The sequence below is a fragment of the Bidens hawaiensis genome, unplaced genomic scaffold (assembly GCF_021521415.1).
Source record: "Bidens hawaiensis isolate Kalapana, Puna unplaced genomic scaffold, B.hawaiensis_p1.1 tig00003857_1, whole genome shotgun sequence".
NCBI lineage: Eukaryota > Viridiplantae > Streptophyta > Magnoliopsida > Asterales > Asteraceae > Bidens > Bidens hawaiensis.
This window is the reverse complement of record NW_027491222.1, coordinates 1390613-1408483: the sequence shown is the minus strand read 5'-3', so window position 1 is coordinate 1408483 and position 17871 is coordinate 1390613. Positions and strand designations below refer to the sequence as shown.

The 17871-nt window shown below is 35.3% G+C and overlaps 1 pseudogene; it reads left to right on the top strand.

Annotated features, from left to right (window-relative positions):
• Positions 1-2912: 2912 nt before the first annotated feature.
• Positions 2913-7615, top strand: LOC143624549 (ATP-dependent RNA helicase DEAH12, chloroplastic pseudogene; annotated as a pseudogene).
• The last annotated feature ends 10256 nt before the right edge of the window (positions 7616-17871 follow it).

Here is a 17871-nt window from a genome sequence, read left to right as displayed (position 1 = left end):
CCTCGGTACACTCCCTAGCAAAGTGACATGTCTTACCACACTTGTAACATGCCGGCTTAGCACTGCACTCATGAGCATAATGACCTGCCTTTCCACACTTGTAGCAAACATTCGATCCGACTCTACACTCTCCACCATGCATCCTTCCACACTTATGACATGTGTCCGAACCAGTACCCCATCTACACTCTCCACCGTGCATCTTACCACAAGTCTTACACGACTTCTTCTCCCACACCTTCTGTTTCTTATCTTTGGAGTTCCAAAACTGAGTACTGGGCCGTTTAATAGGAGAGACCCACTTCTTATCCTTCTTCTCCTTCACCAAAACAACATCATCCATAGCCAGGTCCTCATAAACCATCTCTGCGAGTTCGACAGTAGAGTTAAAGTTAGCAGGTTTATTCGCCCTGACTAGTATGCGAAATTTTTGTGGCAATCCCCTCACGTAGCACTTGATTCTCTTAGCCTCAGTGTTGACCATATCGGGCACCAACCTAGACATTCGGTTGAACTCGGTGGTGTACTCACGATGTGTCATCATTCCAGCTTTCAAGTTCAGGAACTTCATCTCCGCCCTCTCAACTTCTGCGTCAGCACAGGACCTCTTCATTACCAACTCTTTTAGATCCTCCCACTTCATTGCCTTGATCTCTTCTGGACTCTTCCTCTGCTCAATTGTTTCCCACCAATACATTGCCTCATCACCAAATGATTGGGTGGCATATCCCACAGCTTGATCGGGACGGCACTCGCGAATGCAGATAATCTTGTCCATAGTGGTTATCCATTGGAGCGTAGCGATTGCGTCTCCCAAACCAGTCAGCTTTGGCGGGTCACAACCTTTAAATGACTTGTAGTTGCACCCATCTCGGCCCCTTTTCCTGTCATCGGCTTTCACAGACTTATGGCCCATCTCACCCATTACTCCATCTTAATTAATCTAAGTCTATCTTTCTTTCTTTCTTTAATACTAATTAATTATTTAACACATGACAATTTAACGCAACTCTCTTTATTTAATATTAGAATATTTAGGATGTTACAGGTATCAAAGTTATGTCGCTTAGAGTGACTTGATTTTCGACGAGTAGGTCTTAGAGGAGGCATCTGGAAGAAAAGAATCTATAAAAATATCTATATTTCATTATGTTTTATCATAATTAACATATATACATTAATATTTATGCTAAAAGCGTATTAACTAACTTATATACATTAATAATTATATTAAAAGCATATTAATTAACTTATATACATTAATAATATTTATATATATATTATATTGTATTATAATTTTATAACCTAATATATATTATTAGGTACTATTATCATAATTTTAAATAAAACTATTATAATAATATGCCTTTAATATATTAAACAAAAAATATATAAATAATAGGCGTGTTTATGAAGCTCGAGCTCAATATGTGAAGCTCAGGTTCGAGCTTGTCTGAGGTCAGCTCGATTTGAGGCTAGCAAGCCGATATCAAGTTCCATAATTTTACATAGGAAAATTGGTTTTTATTGGTCCCAACTATTGCCTTTTGGTCATTGCCGGTCTCAACTAACGAATTGGTCGCTGATGGTCCCAACTTTTAATGTATTTGTTCCAAACGGTCTGCATCTAACAGAATCCTAACGCCGTTAGTTTCAGGTCGCTGGAAACACATTTTTTACAATTTTTTTGCCGGAAAACATCACCTGAACACCGCCAATACCACCAATTGACTCATTGCCAACCAACTACCATCACTTAAGCACCATCCACTGATTCCGACGATGGTTCTAGGGTTCCGGCGACCTCAATAATTGGGGTTTTTACTAGAAAAAGGTTCGTAAAGATATGATACAAAGTTACCATGATGTTTGGGACAAAATTGTTTGGTTTTCGGGAAAAAAATGTGTGTTTTCCGGCCAAAAACGTTTTTCCGGAAACCTGAAACTAACGACGTTAGAATTCTGTTAGTCGCTGACCGTTAGGAACAAATACGTTAAAAGTTAGGACCATCAACAGGCAATTCGTTAGTTGGGGCCGGCAGCGACCAAAAGACGATAGTTGGGACCAATAAAAACCAATTTTCCTTTTATATATTAAAGTAGTATAACTAACCTGATCATCAGGAGGACAATAAGTTCCGTTATTAGATTTCCTCCAACATCCAAAAGCTTCCGGGGACACCCAAACAAACATCAAGCCATGAAGCCGCAGGTTTAGCAATGTAACTGGATTTTGGTACAAGAGATGCTTTTGATATCTGCACGTAAATAATTTCAATCGCGCTTTGTAATTATTATTTCAGTATCAACATTATTTTCCTAAAATACTACATGTTCTAAAATAACAAATCATACCTCATTCAAAAGGGAGTTTGAATCACAGTTGTTGATGGAGCATAACTGATTTGTCTGACTTGCAACTGAACTGAAAAAACAGAAATTGCAACAATAAGACAGTTATAGACTATTTATGTATTTAACTGTAACTATCGTAGTCTTGATTTCAATCGTGTTGGGTTCAACTGCTAAGTCAAGCCCGAATAAGGACCATAGTTTTATTATTGCCAATAACATCAACTCTAACCCAAAGACATTAAAAACTGTGTAACTCTAAACACGACACGTTTCATGTTGATCGGATTAGTGAGTTAAATTGAACGGGTTAGTGGGTCGACCTGTTTAAATAACCCGTTAAACTGGTCAACCTAAACACGGCCCGTTGTTGGTTCAGGCCCCACTTGCAAACAAACTACACACCACTCTATACGGTGCGAACGTAAATTATATGCAGGGAGTTAGAAGAATATTTGTATTCCGTAAAATAAACGGGTAGTTTATAAACAGGACTTTTTGAAACTTGTATCTAATGAACTGGGTTACAAACACCTAATGAAGTGAATCTTTGTTGACTGATGGTGCATGTAACTGTATTGACTGCAGAAACTGGTTCCGAAAAAAGCGCACAGCTGGTCCAGTTCCTTTCCGATTCGGGTGTGGCCGGTGACAAGTCTATAGTTTGCACCCAGCCACGTAAATTTGCTGCCATATCGTTAGCAAAAAGGGTTCAGGAATAAAGCCATGGGTGCTTCCAGCAAAAGTCAGTCGTGTCACCAAGCTACTCATATGTCAATCACCAATTGGATTCAAAGGTTATCTACATGACAGACCACTGTTTGCTTCAGCACTACATGGATGACAAGGATTTCTCCTGGGTGTCCTTCATCATCATTGACGAGGCCCATGAAAGAAGTTTAAACACCGATATTCTCCTATCGTTAATAAAAGGTGTACTTGGTCGCAAGCCTGATCCAAAGGCTATTTATAGTCTGCAACAGCCGATGCAAAACAACTGTCCAAATATTTTTTTGGCTGAAGTGCATATCATGTGGTGGGCAGAACTTTCCCAGTGGACATTAGATACGTTCCTCAAGTATCATCATCTTAGTCATCGTCATCTAATGTCCCTGTCTCTTCTTATGTTTCTGATGTGTTAAGGAGGGTGAGTGAGATCCATCGAATGGAGGAACAAGGGACGATCCTTGCGTTCCTCACTTCTCAAATGGAGGTGGAATGGGCATGTGCTCAATTTAAAGAGCCAAAAACAGTTTCTTTACCTTTGCACGGAAGATTATCTCCCGAAGAACAACACCTTGTGTATGTAAAGTATCCTGACAAGCGAAAAGTCATCTTCTCGACTAATCTTGCTGAGACGTCCCTGACTATTCCCAGAGTCAAATACGTTGTTGACTCTGGCATGGTCAAAGAGAATCGATTTGAACCTGGGACTGGGATGATTGTTCTTAGAGTTTGCCGAATCAGTCAAAGTTCGGCTAATCAACGTGTCGGTCGTGCTAGAAGAACCGAGCCAGGAAAGTGTTACAGGATCTATGGAGAGTGTGATTTCCAGTCCACACCTTGCCATCAAGAACCTGAAATTCGCAGGGTAAATCTTGGAATTACAGTCCTCAGAATTCTAGCGCTCGGGATCCATAAATTAGAGGAGTTTGATTTCATCGACGCGCCATGTGAAGCAGCCATCGTGACTGCAATTAAGAATCTGATCAAATTGGAAGCCATTGTACTTGAAAATGGAATTCACACGTTAACAAAATATGGTCGGGTGATGGTTAAACTAGGTATCGAGCCCAAGCTGGGTAAAATTATCTTGAAATGCTTTGAAAACCATCTAGGAAGGGAAGGACTTGTTCTCTCTGCGGTTATGGCAAATTCCAGCAACATATTCTGCAGAGTCGGCGGAGACAAAGAAAAACAAAAATCAGATTGTTAAAAAGTTGCATTCTGCCATGCGGATGGCGATTTATTAACCTTGTTATCTGTTTACAGAAAATGGGAATGTGTGCCTCATGTAAAGAGGGATCAATGGTGTTGGGATAACAGGATTAATGCAAAATCCTTGAGAAGATGTCAAGCAACAGTGTGGGAAATGGGAAGTTGTCCTCAGTAGCAGCAAAACATCAATATCCCTGCTAATTGGCGTTGGGATCCTGTAGAGAACTCCACCGGCTATGATCGAATCCTGAAATCTGTCATATTCTCTATTTTACAAGATAACATAGCCATATTTTCTGGAAATGATAATCTTGGCTATGATGTGCCATCAATCGGAAAACAAGTTCGGCTGCATCCTTCGTGTTCTCTACTGATGTTCGGTGAGAGACCACGTTGCATTGTTTTTGGTGAAATTATTGGAATGCCGAAACAGTACTTATGTGTGTGACTTGTGTTTACTCTGACACTTTGCAGACTCTTTCCCTTGCTCCGTTTGATATTTCACAGATTGAACTTCAGAAACTACAATTAAGGGTGTTTAAGGGTTTAGGAAGGAAGTTACTGAAAAGATTTTGTGGGAAGTCAAAGTCTAGTCTGAAAAAACTAGTTTCACACATCAAGGAAACCGTTAATGATGACCGAATTCGGCTTAAAGTTTCTGTTGAACAACGGTGAAGTCAACTTATATGAATTTGCTCAACACATGAGATGGGTGTCTGAGATTGTAAATTCCGTATTAGAGCGTGAAGGAAAGTGGATAGAGAATGAGTGCCTTGAAAAACATCTGTTTCGAGGCAGACATGCGTCGCCTCCTATAGCTTTATTGGGTTCTGGTGCCGAGATAAAGCATCTGGAACTGGAAAAGAGATGTCTTACAGTCGATATAATCGTTCAAGGTCCAGTGAGTGTCAATGAGACGGAGCTTGTGTCATTTTTGGAGAACCATACATCTGGAAGCATCTGTGCGGTGCTTAATGGGGTTCGTCAAGATGATGCAAAGTGGGGCCACGTAACATTTCTTACCCTTGAAGCCGCAGAGAAAGCTACAAGGTCGAGTCCACTTGACTTCAATGGTGGTAAACTGAAAATTGTATCCTCGAGACGCATTGTTGGAGGATGGGAAAACAAATCTTTGCCCTTTCCAACTGTCAAAGCGAAAGTATTTTGGCCGCGTAGGCAGAATAAGGGTTTTGCTTTTGTTGAATGCAATCCACATGACGTGTTGGCCATGGTTGAAGGTTTTTCGAAAGTGTTAATCAGGGGCAAAGTTTTAAAATGTAAAGAGAATATGGAGTCTACCGGGAGTGTTATGATGTGGGGACTCCATCGCAATGTCATGGAGGCGGAACTTTTGGAGGCTTTAACGAGAGCAACTGATAAGAAAATAATGAACCCTTTCCTGCCACGGAAAAAGCTTGTAAACAGTCCACCTATTAAGGTTCTTGAAGAATCAATTCTGAGAGAGCTGAGCTCCTTCATGCCAACAAGGAACTCTAAGGATGAATGTGTCCATGTTGAAATTATGCCTTGCCAGACGTTGGATTTTTACATGAGAGGCGAGGTGAGTTTTGATGGATGTTTGCATTTGGAGGCAGCAAAAGCTTTGGAAGATATTAATGGGAAAGCGTTGCCCGGGTGTCAGGAATGGCAGAAGATGGAATGTGAGCGGCAGTTTCATTGTAGCATTTTTTGCCCTGCATCTGTGTATATGGTTATCAAAGACCAACTGCATTTACTACTGAGAAAACTCCAGCTTCAATATGGTATTTTTTTATTATTAATGATAATAATACTATTATTATTACTATTACTATTATTATTTTATTTTAGTCTTCAACCAAGTGTTACCCCTGCACTTGGTTGAATTCTTTAAATGGAACATGTATATATATCTGAGTAAATGTATCATTTTTTCACCTCTGTCTGAACTTACATTGCAAGGGTTGTGAAGACTTGATAAATACGTTGGTGCATTTGCCTCTTGGTTATTTTATTGTTACAGCATTGGGAAAAAAGTTTAGTGTTTTTGCTTTCTTTCTTTAATAATGATTATCTTGTTTGTAGGAGTGGAGTTCGATCTTGGCGCGAATGAGAACGGGACTTATTATCGTGTCAAGATATCAGCCAAGGCTACCAAAGTAATTTCAGAATCGAGAAGACCTCTAGAACAGCTTATGAATGGAACAACAATAATCCATCATTAGCTCACGACAACTGTAATGCGACTTTTCTTTTCTGGAGAAGGATTTTCTCTTCAGAAGTCTATTAAACGTGAGACTGCCACTTGCTTCCTCTATGACAGAGGTAACCACAAGTTCAGAGTCTTTGGTCTTTTAAACAATCTCGATCAAGCCCAGCACAAACTGGTTCAGTCCCTTGTGGCCCTACATGACAACAAGCAGCTGGACGTTCATCTTAGGGGTCCAAATTTTCCATCCGATTTTATGTAAAAAGTGGTTGAGAAGTTCGGGCTTGGCCTTCAGGAACTCGAAAAAATATTCCCAGGATCAGACCTCACACTAAACACGCGCCGACATATCATCTCTGTTCGCGGTACTAAAGAGTTGAAACAAAACGTTGAAGAAGTGATACACGAGATCGCACGTGCCACCACTTCCACTCATGGCCAAACGGTCATAGATCAAACACCTTCTTGTTCCATATGCCTCGGTGATGTTGAAGATGGTTACCGTTTGGAAAAGTGTAACCATGATTTTGTAAATCATGTTTGGTGCAACAATGTGAATCTGCAATTACAAACCGTGGAAACAGTTTCCCAATCATTTGTTCCCATGCGAATTGTGGGACCTTGATCTTAGTGGAGGACCTTAAATCGCTTTTGGTAACCGATAAGATAGATCAACTTTTCCAGGCATCGTTAGGGTCTTTTGTGGCATCTAGTGGTGGGAAGTGCCGCTTTTGCCCTTCGGGCGGACTGTCCTTCAGTCTATCATGTGGCAAAATGCGATGGGAAGCTGTTTGTATGCGGGGCTTGTTCTGTGGAGACATGCATTCAATGCCACTTGGAGTACCATCCGTTTTTGACACGTGAAAAGTACATCGGATCAGTCCTTGAAGGAATGGATTGAGGGGAATGAGGACGTGAAGCACTGCCCTCTTTGTCAGTTTACCATAGAGAAGGTTGATGGATGCAACCATATCGAGTGTAGGTGTGGGATTCACATATGTTGGGCGTGTCTCAAGAATTTTGAGAGCAGCGTTGAGTGCTACGCACATTTGAGGTCAATGCGTCTTGAAATTGTTTAGTTTACTAGTAATTGTTAAGACTCATACTTTATGTCCTTCCTAGCTAGTTTCTTTTCTTGTTTATGTATGGATTATGCATAATTTGGCATTATAATTGTAACATTTGTCATTTTTTGGTTTAACTTGGATTTGTATTTGTATCAAAAACCCGACCCGTTTTGATCTTTCGGATTCGTCATTATTAATAAAATGTTGGATTTTATGTTCATTTATGTTCACAAATGTCAGGTCAAGAAAACATCCTTTTCGGTACGTTAAAACACCTCTTTATGATGAAAAATAACTTTAAAGGACTAATTCTGTCAAACACCTCTTGTTAGTTTGACCATTTTTAACCAATGAAATACAAGTTACCTCTTATGTGTAAACCATACTATTCCCACTATAAAAACAAGCCTCATGCATCCATTTTGGTTGCTCCTTCTTCTCAAAATTCTCTCAATCTAAGATCCAAGTATTCTTTCTTCAAGTTCTTAATAGTTTGACTTCTCAAGATCAAGCTAATACTAATCTTTATTTCTAACTAATTATTGTTACTTAAAGCTTGAGGTTGCAATATATATATAATATACACCCATTGTTTCCTTCGGCTTTCACTTCTCCTGTCACGGTCGGTTGAAGTGTTGTGCTACAAGGCAAGGCTACATGGAGGACTATTATAGTCCTTGATATATATACTTAACTTATGCTTTAGTTTATGCTTAAATTTTGTTTATGATCATTAATATTGTTTAGTCCTTACTTACTTTTAGTTTCTAAATCATTTTTAATAGTTCAATGGTATTGGGTATCCCATTTTCCGTTTCATCCCGAGTATTACAATTTTTAAGTTTATTTTAATGATTTCTATGGTATTGGATATGTAGCCACCATTTTCGGTTTCATTCCGAGTCAAGAGCCGAACCAAAACCGAACTCTTATTTAAATACTTTATATTTGAAATGATTTATTACAAGTATGAATTGTGTATTATAATTTCTAAGTTCATTTTAATAAGTTCTATTATATTGGGTATGTGGCAACCATCCTCTGTTTTATTCCGAGTCAAGGACCGAACCAAGACCGAACTAAACCGAGTTCACCGAATCTCATATTATCTCTAAAATTATTTTATAAACTAATTTTAAATTGTTTTCTCAAAAACACTTGGTATGTTGTGTGACATTCGTCAAATTCGGATTTCGATTTTCTTTCACGCTTTATTTTAATAAGTTATACTTCAAACCCATCATGTAGGTGTGTACAAATCGTTGTTCATTTAACATAAAAATTAGTTTATAAGTTGTAAGGGGTAATCTTTGCCATTTTTGAACCTATATTAACTTTTATTAAGTTTTATACCATTTTTGTAAAACAATTAGAACTTGAGGGGCTAAAATGTAACATTTATATACCATATATATATATTAAAAACCCTAGCCCTATTTTTATTATAACCACCAGCCGCCACACCCCCCCCCCCCCAACCGATTTCCGGCGAAGCCGATTTCCGGCGAAGAAGCTGTCGGCCACCACCTCTCCACCGCCCCACCACCTCACTCTCCCCTGTTCACCGCAGCCACCACCCTCCCCTTTCTCCCTTCGTTTTCCGGCGAGCCTCCCCTCCTTCGCTTTTCCGGCGACTGTAAAACCGGCCGCCGTGGTCACTCTGTCCCGCAACTCTCTCTCTCAGTCGCTCCCTCTCTTTTTCTCTACCTCTCTGTCTCTCTCGGCTTTCTCTCTCTCTATCTCTCTCGGCTTTCTCTCTATCTCTCTCGGCTCACTCTATCTCTCTCTCTCTCTCTCTCTACGTGTTATCTCTCTCTCGCAGCTCTCTCTCTCTCTCAGCCTTCGTTTTTCGGCGGCTGTTGTTGCTTCGTCTCCAGCGGGTTCGATTCGTTTGCTTCCCGATATCGAACCACGACTCGTGAACACGAAAAAGGTATATAATTTGGGGTTTGGTATTGTTAATCTTTCATATATCGATTTGTCAGAATTAGATTGTTAATAATTGGCTTGGTAGTATCGGTTATGTTTTTGGTCAAATACTTTGAAACGAATCGGGTTTGCGTTGTTGGTATGAATTGGGTAAAAGATGAATACCCGGGAAATGGATATAATAACTTCTTGGGTTTAGTTATTTTGGTTCGGTTTGGTTGGTACGTTTGTTAAATTAGAGGTCTCGGGTTCGGGTCATCCTAGATCGGTTTTTGGTATTGTTTCTTGTTATACTTAATAAATTTATTATTACTATTAGTATTAACATAAATATGTAAAGATTATTATTATTATTATTATTAACTAGATATAGTATTATCATTATTATTATTATTAACAAGATTATTAATATTATTATTATTACTATTATCTTTTAACAAAACTATTATTATTATCATTATTATTATAAATATTAAAGTTATTAATATTATTAAAGATCATCTTATTATTATCTTCATATTATTATCATCAATTATTAGCAATAATATCATTATAGCTATTTTGTGAATTCGTTTAGAAATCAAACCGACATCGAGTATAATATCATTATTTACTATCAATATTATTTATTATTATTATTATTTTTATCAACAACATTTTAACTAATACTAAGATCGTTATTCTTAAACTAATATTATTAGTATTATTAATAATAATTATTGTTATTATTATTATTATCATTTTTATTATCATTATTATCTTATATATCTATATATATATATTCATAACATGTTCTAAAACTATTATTATCATTACTATCATTATCATTAATAATATTATTATAAACTTGATTATCAATTCATTTTTTTATAAAACCGAACCATTGATTAAAAACCCGTCTTGTCCTTTTAATATTAGTTTAGCTAATTAAAAGCCTCAATAAAATAATATTATTTTTATTTTAATTATCAATTAAGTGTGAGTCCTTAATCGTTAACAAATTAACCGGTAACCCGATTAACAACCGAACCGTCTCATTCAATGTTTCCAACATAGTTTCATTATGGCTTCAAGTTCATTAATATATATTACATTATTTATTTTAGCTAAGGTGTTTATCGTTTCAAGTCGGATCTGTTCGTTTACCGTTCGAGCTTCATTTATTTATCTATTTATTTATCGGTTCATCAATCGAGGTGAGTACTTTCATACCCCTTTTTCCATCTTTCGTTTTGGGGTGACATTTCATACTTATCAAACTAAATGCTTTAATTACTTGCATCTTCAACCCACAAACGTGATTGTATGACTTACTTGAATAATTGCTCGATTTGGTGTTGTATGCTTATTTGACTATGTGTTTACAGCTTTTGGATGGTGAAACTATAAATCCTATACCATTTGGCAATGGCAAGGTGTCGTTAACGTATGCTATTAACGATAACTATAAATCCTAGACTACTCGGCATCCCATTGTAGTTAGGTGGTGCTAATGTAAGCTTATTAGCAACTGTCATAAAATCCTAGACTAATTGTCAATAGCTAGGTGTCGCTAACTTGTTTAGTGATAACTATTTATTCTAGTTTATAGCTCTTATTTATTGTTTTGTATACAAGTTTTGTGGATTTTCATACTATACACTTATATGCTCAAACTTATAAATTGCTCACCAACCTTTGTGTTGACAAACTTTATTTTATGAAATGTTACAGGTTTGACTTTTGTTGACTCGAGTGCTTGACGGAAAACGTTACCAAGACCTTTAGGATATTAGCAAAATGAACAATATAATTATTACTTGTATTCAGTTTGTTTGTGTAGACGAGAAGTGTTGTTTATCGATTTGTTGAAATAAAATGAGTTAAATGAATATTGTCACTTTAAATAGTGTTGTGTATTTGTCCAATCACGTTGTACCCCGACATGTTCCGCCTTTGGTCGGGGTGTGACAGATTGGTATCAGAGCACAAGACTATAAGATAGGTGGTTAGACGTAACGACCTAGTATAGTCTTTACTTTAGGGTCCTTATACGTGTTGCCTATACGTGTTTACCCTACTTGATTGTTCAATACACTTGTCTATTATATACTTATTTATTTTATCAATCATAAATATACACATACACGCACTTTCATAGTACTCCAAGGTATCCTTACCTTAAAACGCAAAAAACATTAGATTTTTATTGTGTTTTATGGATCACGAGCTTAACTTGGATCCCATTGTTTCAAATCTCCTTAAAGATTGTCTCATATGAGATGACAACTTTAAGTAGTCGAATGCGAGCGTTCCGTTCGCCATCCTAATTTTTGGTGTTAAAACAATATGACTACGGTGATTTCGTGGACTAGTGTTTTGGCATGACGTTGTATCTCGATTTATTGTGTTATCATTGTTATTTGAGTCTAAAACATGAAAAAGTCGCGATGATTTCGTGCACATGTTTAGACCCCAACGTGGTAGTTTTGTAAAATGGTTTTAGTGTCGGAATATCAAGTCATGGTGGTTCATGCGCGATTTTTCCACCTTTAAATCTTAAAACATTATTATTACGTTTCAAAAATCTAAACCATTTTTCACTTTATATTATTATAAATCCTTATCACAAGTTTTCATTTATAAAGGTAATTTTACATTGTTAATAATTCTTTTATATTTCGATTTTATATGGTAGAGTTTTACACCAATTTTTTCATTTTGATTTCACAAGAATTTTTTTTATTGCAATTTCGTTCATTAAAAATCTCTTCGTTATAAAAAGGAAAATAAATAAATAAATATATGTATATATAGAGTTTGATCGATACATAATAATTTTTAATATGTCATTTATTTTCATTAAGACGAGTTACAAACGAAAATCTTATTTTATAGAGTTCATCATATTAAAAAAAAGTTTTATGATAAATTTCACCTCAACTTTTCAAGTAAATATTCTATTATATAAACTTTAAATTTTTAAAGTCCTTGTACAAAAAAAAAAAAAAAAGATTTCAGTTCGCAACTTTATATTTCCAAGACAACATTCATCATTTAATATTGAAACCTCATAACAAATTTTAACATTCAATTTACGTATTTTAATTTTTCCCATAAGCAATAAATAAATAAATTCATTTTAACCTTTATAAAAATTTGTGCGATTCACGTGCTCGGATCTCAAGAAATTCTATTTATATAACATATATATTTATACATATATTAACTCGTAACTTTAATTATTAAAATTTTCATGGATGCTTCATACATTAGTTATAAAATTATGATATTTTCACATTAATATTTATTACTAGTAAAAAAAAAACCTCCTTATACACAACCACAAGTTCCCAAACACCCGTATCCCATCCCAAACTACCGCCTTAAATCAAACCACCCTTCAACTTTAAAAATTTCCCGCGCACTCAAATCTTTCCTCAATATGAACGAAACCTAAACATCCAAAAGTATATCCACACCTACTCAAACCCCATGCAAGTCCAAGATATACAAAAATCAACCCCACAAAAGGCCCTAACTACCGACACTTCTACGCCACGAAAACCTATCAAACTCACTATCCTAATACTTCAAAGACACCGACAAACACACCCACAAATGCCTTGAACATATACAAACCAAAGTTTACCCAACTAAGACTCAAAACCCTTCGACCCATACTATGTCAAATCTAAACCATATCGCCACACCGCTTCCATCCAACCATAGTGTTGATGTCAAAATAGTAACCCAAACACTCCTTACGAAATACATGTAGAGACCAAACCTCAACCCAAACTAACCAAGATAAAAAAATTATCTAACCCATCAACTTAACCCGAATTATCCAACCCATCAACTTAACGCGAGCTCAAATAAGCCAAACCTCACCTATTAGCCCAACCACTACTCACACAAATCATCCAAGCCTAACCCACTCAAAAGACCTAAACACACTCACTCCTCACCAAATTCCCAAACGATTCACTATTCAAAGCCTAAAACCTATCCATACACACGCAAGTTTCGTTTTACCCTTAATTTATATATATATATATATATATGTATATGTATACCTACATACAACTAGTGTACGTATAACAACCTCATGTGTTCAAATAATCACTTATAGATTATAAACTCTTTCAAGATTAACGGTTTACATGTTATGTCCATATCTTATAAATTATCTTTGTAAAATGTAATATTGTCATGACAACAAAAATTTGATTATAAGGAATTGCTTTCAAAGATTCTTAAACGATTATATGTATGATTTCAAGATTTTAAATATTGTCACCTAAGGTGATGAACCTCTTAATAACTTTATAAGTACGAGGTTTCATTCTGAATGATGAATGCGGGGTTTATTCAGTAAAAAAAATTAAAATTTACAACTTTCACCATATTGCATAAACTCAATGATCATGGCTTTGCAAATCTTTTGAGACGTGCCTATGAATATTTTATATTGTAACACAAATTTTTACTCAATAACAACTTACGCGACTATTACCTCTTATTATCGCAAGCATCATCACTTTATATATTTTATTTTCATCACAATAACTCTATGTTTACAAACTCCTTTAACAAATTGGACTTACAAGATTTACTTTTGATAATGATCAAAACCTTTCTTTAGCCAGCGATACCGCGATATATTGATATTATTATATTCATTTTCTTGGAAACAATAAAACGACTTTACTTGAGATTTCATTTCGATGTTATTCTTATATTTCCAATGAACATAGAAAACGCGATTTACCTATTTCGTCATTTAATCGAGTCTCACTATTATTGCGATTTTCTTTCCCATTGATGAGATGTTTCAATGGTAACTTTATGAACATGAGATTTCATTTTGGTGTTTGATTTGACCGAATCCAAGCTATTCAATAACAATTTGTGTAATACTTTCAAAACTTTAACTTCGCCAAAAATATCGTTTATCTTTTAAACGATATTTTCATGACTATGTTGTTATATTTGAGCATTTATGTAAACTCGATTTTATACCTTATACTATATTATTTCATCTAATCTGTTAACGGCCTATGTGTGGCTGTCTACAAGTTTTGGCGCTATTAGAAACCGTTATTATAATAACGATTATATAAATGGTTTCACAATAGTGGTCGTATTCACGTTTTATCACATTTCACCGATTGTTTTGTTTGTTAATCTAATGCTATTTTATTTATATTGATGCACGTATGCGTCACCCCAAAGAAACTCACCTCATTCTCATGTTATCACATTTCATGTAATCATATCCTCAAATACTTATAACCTCAAGTGTTTTCACGTGTGAAATTCATCATACGACGTTATTGTAAGTTGTATAATCGTTTATCCTAACTCTATGTGATCATTTATTGGACTTTTCATTTCTATCTATCGAGTTTCATCTTATCAATTTTATTTATTACCTCGATTTATAAACTTTGGTAACTATCTTGATGACATTTGACTTTAAATCCCGTTTCGTAATTTTTACCATGGATTTTATTTATTTGATCGTCTTTACTTATTTAAACCAAATAGTTATTTTCACCTTGATTATACTTTAAGATTTTAACTGTTTCATTTATTTATCCCATTTTCCTATTTACTAAAAAGTCAATCCCGAAATTCTCAACCACTAGTACTGTTTTGGTCAATATTGGTAAAAATTCAACAAATTTATTACACATCTATTATTTAAAGATTTCAAAATAAATGTCTCTTAAACCACACAATGAAACGAACCATGTGGACCATACGGCGATCGAAATAATTATGGGTGCACACTTAATTATCGGAATCCCTGTATGGAAGCCATGGTAAGTACGGTTATGTGCGATAACTCAGACCTAAGGATGATGGCAAAAAAAACGATGGAAATGCGAATCGTGATAAAGGCATGGTGGATACGCCGCTGATACTTCCTATATATAAGTGTCTTTATTATGTTCTCATTTGTAGCTCTTTTTTTCGATTCATGCTAGGATTTGACGTTATTCGTTTGCATAAAATTTGTTCATGCAATTAACTTACTAAAGACAACATTCCTTAATAATTACTTTTCTTTAAGTTTATTTTAATTTCGGGACGAAATTTCCGAAAAGTTGGGGATACTGTGACATTCGTCAAATTCGGATTTCGATTTTCTTTCACGCTTTATTTTAACAAGTTATACTTCAAACCCAACATGTAGGCGTGTACAAATCGTTGTTCATTTAACATAAAAATTAGTTTATAAGTTGTAGGGGTAATCTTTGCCATTTTTGAACCTATATTAACTTTTATTAAGTTTTATACCATTTTTGTAAAACAATTAGAACTTGAGGGGCTAAAATGTAACATTTATATACCATATATATATTAAAAACCCTAACCCTATTTTTATTATAACCACCAGCCGCCACACCCCCCCCCCCAACCGATTTCCGGCGAAGAAGCTGTCGGCCACCACCTCTCCACCGCACCACCACCTCACTCTCCCCTGTTCACCGCAGCCACCACCCTCCCCTTTCTCCCTTCGTTTTCCGGCGAGCCTCCCCTCCTTCGCTTTTCCGGCGACTGGAAAACCGGCCGCCGTGGTCACTCTGTCCCGCAACTCTCTCTCTCAGTCTCTCCCTCTCTCTTTCTCTACCTCTCTGTCTCTCTCGGCTTTCTCTCTCTCTATCTCTCTCGGCTTTCTCTCTATCTCTCTCGGCTCACTCTATCTCTCTCTCTATCTCTCTCCGTGTTATCTCTCTCTCGCAGCTCTCTCTCTCTCTCTCAGCCTTCATTTTCCGGCGGCTGTTGTTGCTTCGTCTCCAGCGGGTTCGGTTCGTTTGCTTCCCGATATCGAACCACGACTCGTGAACACGAAAAAGGTATATAATTTGGGGTTTGGTATTGTTAATCTTTCATATATCGATTTGTCAGAATTAGATTGTTAATAATTGGCTTGGTAGTATCGGTTATGTTTTTGGTCAAATACTTTGAAACGAATCGGGTTTGCGTTGTTGGTATGAATTGGGTAAAAGATTAATACCCGGGAAATGGATATAATAAGTTCTTGGGTTTAGTTATTTTGGTTTGGTTTGGTTGGTACGTTTGTTAAATTAGAGGTCTCGGGTTCGGGTCATCCTAGATCGGTTTTTGGTATTGTTTCTTGTTATACTTAATAAATTTATTATTACTATTAGTATTAACATAAATATGTAAAGATTATTATTATTATTATTATTATTATTATTATTATTAACTAGATATAGTATTATCATTATTATTATTATTAACAAGATTATTAATATTATTATTATTACTATTATCTTTTAACAAAACTATTATTATTATCATTATTATTATAAATATTAAAGTTATTAATATTATTAAAGATCATCTTATTATTATCTTCATATTATTATCATCAATTATTAGCAATAATATCATTATAGCTATTTTATGAATTCGTTTAGAAATCAAACCGACATCGAGTATAATATCATTATTTACTATCAATATTATTTATTATTATTATTATTTTTATCAACAACATTTTAACTAATACTAAGATCGTTATTCTTAAACTAATATTATTAGTATTATTAATAATAATTATTGTTATTATTATTATTATCTTATATATCTATATATATATATATATTCATAACATGTTCTAAAACTATTATTATCATTACTATCATTATCATTAATAATATTATTATAAACTTGATTATCAATTCATTTTTTTATAAAACCGAACCATTGATTAAAAACCCGTCTTGTCCTTTTAATATTAGTTTAGCTAATTAAAAGCCTCAATAAAATAATATTATTTTTATTTTAATTATCAATTAAGTGTGAGTCCTTAATCGTTAACAAATTAACCGGTAACCCGATTAACAACCGAACCGTCTCATTCAATGTTTCCAACATAGTTTCATTATGGCTTCAAGTTCATTAATATATATTACATTATTTATTTTAGCTAAGGTGTTTATCGTTTCAAGTCGGATCTGTTCGTTTACCGTTCGAGCTTCATTTATTTATCTATTTATTTATCGGTTCATCAATCGAGGTGAGTACTTTCATACCCCTTTTTCCATCTTTTGTTTTGGGGTGACATTTCATACTTATCAAACTAAATGCTTTAATTACTTGCATCTTCAACCCACAAACGTGATTGTATACCTTACTTGAATAATTGCTCGATTTGGTGTTGTATGCTTATTTGACTATGTGTTTACAGCTTTTGGATGGTGAAACTATAAATCCTATACCATTTGGCAATGGCAAGGTGTCGTTAACGTATGCTATTAACGATAACTATAAATCCTAGACTACTCAGCATCCCCTTGTAGTTAGGTGGTGCTAATGTAAGCTTATTAGCAACTGTCATAAAATCCTAGACTAATTGCCAATAGCTAGGTGTCGCTA